At 48.4% G+C, this 6,668-nt stretch overlaps 1 long non-coding RNA gene across 2 annotated transcripts in view; it reads left to right on the forward strand.

Moving 5' to 3' along the window:
* LOC102167089 overlaps nucleotides 1-3,231 on the forward strand; it is a 54,695-nt gene extending 51,464 nt beyond the window's left edge. For both annotated transcript variants that reach the window (XR_002343755.1, XR_002343754.1), the window contains one exon: nucleotides 2,711-3,231. This is a non-coding gene — a long non-coding RNA (uncharacterized LOC102167089). The remainder of the gene's footprint in view (nucleotides 1-2,710) is intronic.

The following is a 6,668-nucleotide window of genomic DNA, read 5'->3' on the forward strand; positions in this document are numbered from 1 at the left end:
TTGCCTTTGATTCTAAGAACATAATAAATTATGCTCATCAATTTTTGAATGTTAACTCAATCTGGCAGTTCCATTAATCTAATCCTTTTGTAATGTATCATCCTTTTCATAGACTGTTGGATTCTGTTTGCCAGTATTTCGTTTGGGGTTTTCCTCTCTAAATTGTGAGTGAGGGGGAGTTCCCGTCGTGGCGCAGTGGTTAACGAATCCGACTAGGAACCATGCGGTTGCGGGTTTGATCCCTGCCGTTGCTCAGTGGGTTAACGATCCGGCGTTGCCGTGAGCTGTGGTGTAGGTTGCAGATGCGGCTCGGATCCCATGTTGCTGTGGCTCTGGCATAGGCCGGTGGCTACAGCTCCAATTAGACCCCTAGCCTGGGAACCTCCCATATGCCGCGAGAGCGGCCCAAGAAATGGCAAAAAGATCAAAAAAAAAAAAAAATTGTGAGTGAGGTTGGCTTGTAGTTTTCCTTTCTTGCAATGTCCCCGCCAGGTCCTTGTGGTGGCAGGTGTATGTCAGCGTCCTCGCAGACTCTGCTCTCATGCTGCGTCTGGTTTCCACACATCAAGGAATGACAGGGAGCCTCTAGGAACTGATGTTGGTCACAAGCCAGACATCGAAGTTTCAGTCCAGTAACTGTAAAGAAATTACTACCTCCAGTAACACGTGAGAGCTTCAGAGTAGGTCTTTCCCCGCTCAGACCTTCCGATAAGAACACAGGCGGCATGACGTCCTGACGGCAGGCTTGGAAGACCCCGAGCAGGGGACTCAGATAAACAGCTCCCGGCATAGAGAGCCTGATGTAATAAACGTGTGTTGTTTTCAGCTTTTTCTTATGTGGCAAATGGAAAACAAACACGCTCTCTGTCTTGACACGTCCCTTCATTATTTGATCACTTCTGTACGACATGGCCCACCAGCACAGTCCAGGCTCAGCGTGCACTTTTCTGAGTAAACTTGGAATTAACCATTTTTCCAAGGAACTCTGGTTCCTTTCAGTGGACCCTGGAATTTAGAAAACACAACCTGGGTGCTAGGCCTACTCCGTGGTGATGGGTGCCGTGTTCCTAGGGCGCCCCACTGGACAGAACTGAAGAACGTGTGCATGGGTGTGTGGGTTTTCGCATGTCTATCTCTGTGTCAGCCTGTGTGTGTGTATACACTCGAGTTCACACTGAAAATCCTACCCTCTTTCTAACCCAGCATCAGAGAATTTATTCTAGTTTCCTTTCGTGCCATGCTGGTGACTCCCTTCTGTGACAGGAGGGACTTGGTTCGCGTTGTCTTCAGTCTGGGCATGTGTTGGATAAATCCCTTCTGCGTGTAACCAGTCCCCCGTCCTCGCGTGAGCCTCCCCGCTTCGTAGGTGCCTTCTTCCCCACGCCCACGCTCCATCACCCAATGCTAAACCAATGCCCTGTCGCCCTCAAAAACACCTCCTGTGCTAGGCCCTCCCTAATGGCTTATGAACTGAAATCCCAAAAAGAAGGGAGTCTAGCTATTTTTTATTGAACACCAGACAAGACATATGAAAAATCGTAGAAATTATGTGAAGAATGCCCGGGGGGTTATTTATATTGCTGCAGGCAGATCACTGTGGTAAAAACTTGCAATTGAGATGATTTGACACCAGGCTCCATCACTACAAGGACCTGCCCCTCACTGCTCGTTTCCCACCAAAGCCTCTCCCTTGGAAGTCCTTGACTTTCGGTCCCACTGACTCCATGACAGAAGCTCTGCTTGGCTCCCCAGGTTCCCAGCTGCCCCTCCCAGAGTTAGAAGGATCCTAGGAGAAAAAGGGCCCCAAAGCCAGGCTCTCTGAATTTGCTTCTTCCCAGAGTTACCCCCGTAATGCTTCTCCACCTCGTTAGCTCTCGGATGTGCTCAAGCAGTTCTTAAAGTATATTTCGTCCCGTCTCCCAGCTGCTGTCACTAACGGGGCTGGTTCAGGTTGTCTAGTCTGCCATTCTCAGGAGAAAGCCCTCCACGGACAGCTGCTGCTTTTCAGAGTAACAATCATTTATGTCGTTCTTAGCACCGCGTCAGCGCTTGATGTGATGGTTCTCACTTACTTTTCGCAGCCTCCTTGTGAGATGGGTACTACTGTTCTCCCATTTTACGGAATTCAGTAAGATGCGATAGCTTGCCCGAGGTCGTACAGCAGTAAACAGAGGTCCGCTCAGGTCTGTCCGACCCCGAAGCCCAGGATTTAAAACACTCGGCTGTGCGGTTTTTCATCGGTAATCTTCACGGCCTGGAGATAAAGCGCCCTGTGTGGGGATTCGCCCATTTAATTAAGCAAGTCTCAAACAGAAGCCTGGAACAGAGGCATTTCCTGTATTTGCTTAAAAGACTCTGAGGCGGGGCTCAAAACACTCAAACGTTCAAGTTTGGCCTCAGAGTGCCCAATTTCTCTCTTCCTGTTGTCTAAACAGGAACTGTGATGGATTTAAAATGAAAGACTTCAATGGGAGAAAATACCCTCCTAAGCTACCTTTCTGTGCGTTGTGGCATCAGTTGCCGCGCTTTCCAGGAGCCGGCGCTCCCTCCTCCTGCGGCAGGAATCTGCCAGTTGATGGAAAATCGTGCAGCGGCCGGATGTTTCCAAGGCAGATGCGTCTCACTGATGCATCTGGACAGGAAACCTTAAATACGGTTTTCTTTCTTAAAAAAAGAAACCCGACCACATATGTTTTTATTTTCTTCCCAGCCCTTGCTGTACGAACACAGGCCGTGTACTGCGGGTCCCTTCCCGGGAGAGCAGAGGACTTGGCGGGAGCGGGCGGCCGGCCAGTCCTTTCCGGATGAAGATGCAGAGATTTTCACCGCCGATGCTTTTCTAAAGTTGTTCACTGGTCCTCCTCTACGTGAAAGATGGGACAAGTTGGCAACTTCTCTTGAAAAAAATGTGGGCCGTGCTTCTTTTTCCGGAAAGAGTTCATAGTTTCCTATCAGCAGCATTTTATAGGGAGATCATGAAGCCAGTCGTCCAGACGCCGGGTTCTCGGCGGGTCATTCCTCTTACGAGACACCTTGAACTGTCAGATGTAACTAGTCTTCAAAGAATGCAGAACTCTTAGGAGGACGACGGCCCTTCCTTCCAAGATGTTTGTGAAATTGCTGAGGGATAAAGGGTTGATGAACTTGATAGATTCTTCCCTGGAGATGGAGGCATTAAATACTGACGCCAACCGTACAGCCAAATGTGGAGCAATAAACACTCTCCCTTGATGTTCCAGGCTCTTTTCATTGCTTTCTTTGTCTACTTGGCCAGTTTTTTGGATTTTTTGTGGGTTTTTTGGTGTGTGTGGGGGCGTCCAACCAGATGATAGTGATTTTCCAGAGTAGATTCCCATTTGGTAGGTAGCTTATGGTCACAGTCAGTTATGCTCTATCTACACTCCTGCGCGAGGAAATAGAAGGACGCAGAGGCACCTGCCACACGACGGGAATCTCTTCTGCTGATCTAGACTCTTCAGGGAGAGGCAGCACATCAAGTCTTCAGGACTTTTGCAGAGCTGCTCTTACTGAATCGAGCATTGGTAGAATCAGGTCAAAACTGAGACGGGGGTGGGGCTAGGACAGACAGTCATAGGACACCTCATCAAACCAATATTTTTAAAGTAGTTTTTTACTACTTAGTGGCGATGGTGCCACGGGGGAGGGGAGGGAGTAGGAAGGATTGGGAATTGGGGGTTAATAGATGCAAACCATTGCCTTTGGAATGGATAAGCAATGGGATGCTGCCGTGAAGCCCTGGGAACTATGTCTAGTAACTTATGATGGAGTCTGATCATGTGAGAGAAAAGAATGCATACATGTCTGTGTGACTGGGTCACCTTGCTGTGCAGTAGAAAATTGACAACACTGTAAATCAGCTATAATGGAAAAAAATGAAAATCATTATTTTAAAAATGATTCCTAATAATGGAAATAAAGTACAAATGACTTTGTGTTTAAAATAAGGAATTTGTGGGAGTTCCTGTCGTGGCTCAGCAGGTTAAGAACCTGACTAGTATCCATGAGGATGTGGGTTCGATCCCTGGCCCCTCTCGGTGGGTTAAGGATCCAGTGTTGCCATGAGCTGTGGTGTAGGTCACAGACACAGCTCTGACCCTGCGTGGCTGTGGCTGTGGCACAGACTGGCAGCTTCAGCTCTGATTCAACCCCTAGCCTGGGAACTTCCATATGCCATGGGTGCGGCCCTAAAACAAACAAAAAAAGGAATTTATAAAATGCAGTTATTTCATGCAATTTTTGAAATTAGACAGCTTCTAGGGAGGTATGTTAAATTGTTTAAAATGTGAATAAATAAATCACTCCTTTCCAGGAAATGAGCTAAGACCATGAATTATTCAGATTCAGAATGTCAGCTTCAAGTGCCTGAGAGATGGCTGGTCTCAGCTCTAATTGTGCTAAAAAACTTACTTTAGGTATCACCAAAGACTAAATCAAGTTAAAGATAAGGTGTAGTTTTGAGCCAAGGGCAGTTTTTTCAGCAGATTCCCCCCATTTGATACGTTCAACTTCTGTTTGACCAGACACACATGAGGTCGTATGTAAAAATCCGAGTCGACTGGCCCTGAGTTTCCAGTTGATGAAGACAGTGTTTCAGTGATTCTTGTCAACTAGCCACCTGGGAAAACGTCCAGTAGGCTTGGCCCTTTACTTCAGCTCTGGGTGTGATCGTATCGGCTCTACCGAGGCCTGAATAACCTTACCTTTGTGAGGACATTTCTGATGATATTCAGCTGTGTCATCTTTGTAGGGACATGAGAGCAATTCCATTTTAGTCTTAATTCTAAGAATTACTTTTGAGTAATTGGCCCGTTTATACTGTCTAAACACTGTGAATTGGACCGTTGACCAGATTTCTCTTTTAGTGTTTGTTATTTAAACATTGAGCCAAATGAATAAGAAATTAATTACAGAAAACTCATAGTCCTTTAAGGGTCGAAAGAATCCCTTGTGAGATTAGCCCGTCCCTGGCTTCCTTCTGTTTCTACCGTGGTTTTTCTCCCCACTCTCGCTGAAGCTCGCTTGCTTCAGTTTAGGTGTTCTCGCAAGCTGCCCTGAATCCTTTCTGGAAGGAAAAGGGGTTAGATAAATAAGTCGCTGCAGTCGCTAACTTGGTAAAACCGTGCTTGTTAAATGTGTGGCGAGAGCAGAGGTCTGAAGGAAGGACGCTGTTTCACGGGCGTCGGAGGGAGGCTTCTGGGGGAGAGGGATGGCGGTTTGGGCTCCGCTGGGCAGGGAGGAGGGGGGCTCACGGAGCGGGGGGCAGGACTGAAATCTGAAGTGTTAGCTGGCACCGCACAGATGGCTGACCTGGTCCATTTCATGGTTCTGCAGAGGGTGGGCCCTTGGAGACACAAAGCCATTAGACACGCTACGACTGGAAAAGCCTGGGACAACTGTCATGTGCCTCAAGTCCAGCAGCATCTACTCTTTTAGCCATTGCTACTGCTCTCTGAGGTATGCTCCTGGGGTGAATTACACTGGATTTCTCCTAACAGAAGTGGCTCATGAGCCTCTGCTCTGATACCACCCCATCGCACCCCGCACTGAGTTGTCATTATCTGCTCTGTCTCCTTGTTAAGAGCAGACGCCGCCGTGTAGACTGTGACCCAGATTCATTCTCCTATGAGGGGAGATGGGACTCAGAGAGCCTAGTTGTACTCTGTTTATTGCCTGAACAAAAGTGTGTGAGCTGAGTGTGTGGCTCTGCTTGTCCGCAGAGCAGAGCAAACGAATCTGCAGTGAGGTCAGAATGAAGCTGGGCATGTAGGGAGCAAGTCAGGACCCCATGGGTGCCCCGGAGCTGGCCCTTCCTGATTTCCAACCCCGGGAGGGCCGGCCACGGTTCCGGGTCGGTGATGTCTACTTCTGTGGGTGGAGTAGCTCAGGTAGCTGTCTGCTGCTCAAAGGTGAGTGAGCCCTACTGAAACGTCAGGCTGACAGTGTATCCGGTGGGAATGGCCAAGGATGTGCCCGGAGATTTAAGTGCAGCACTCATCCCTTCGGCGTGTGTGCAGGAGGCCGCGTGTTTATCCTCACGTGGCTGCGCCACTGGCCAGAGGCGCGTGCGCGGACCACTGTCTGGAAAGGGAGAAATTCATCAAGCGGGTGGAAGGGCGGCGATGCGGACAGCTCCCTCCTGGTTCAGGAATATGGTCGTAATACACGGTTCAGCGGATGGGGGACGCACAAAACAGTGTGTATAACACGCTTGCAAAACCCTGTATTGTGTGCACGCGTGTGTCCATTCAAGCGTGTGGGTATTCACCAATATGTGAGTATACTTTTTCTGTTTCAATCCGTACTGTATTTGACGTGGATTCCATACGAATCGCGCGGGCAGCCTGGGTGAGTTCAGATGGAGAGAGAACAACTAATGTGAGGAGAGGAAGGAGTCCCGTGTTGAAAGCTGTGCTTCTCCCGCGGGGGAGAGGATCACGGGGGTGTTTTTGGCCTCATTTTTTCCTATCCGTATTCTTGTTTTTGACTAAAAGCCACAAAGAACCTAGGATGTACTCTGGAGTTCTTCAAGCAGTCAAAATAGCAAAAGTTTATTTAGCAAAATCTGCCTGCACGCCTGCATCTTGGTAAAACCACAGTAAGAAATAAAATCAATGATTAATTCAGATCTATATCCAGTAAGAGCATGA

Source organism: Sus scrofa, chromosome 4, assembly GCF_000003025.6.
Source record: "Sus scrofa isolate TJ Tabasco breed Duroc chromosome 4, Sscrofa11.1, whole genome shotgun sequence".
In the NCBI taxonomy this organism is placed as follows: domain Eukaryota; kingdom Metazoa; phylum Chordata; class Mammalia; order Artiodactyla; family Suidae; genus Sus; species Sus scrofa.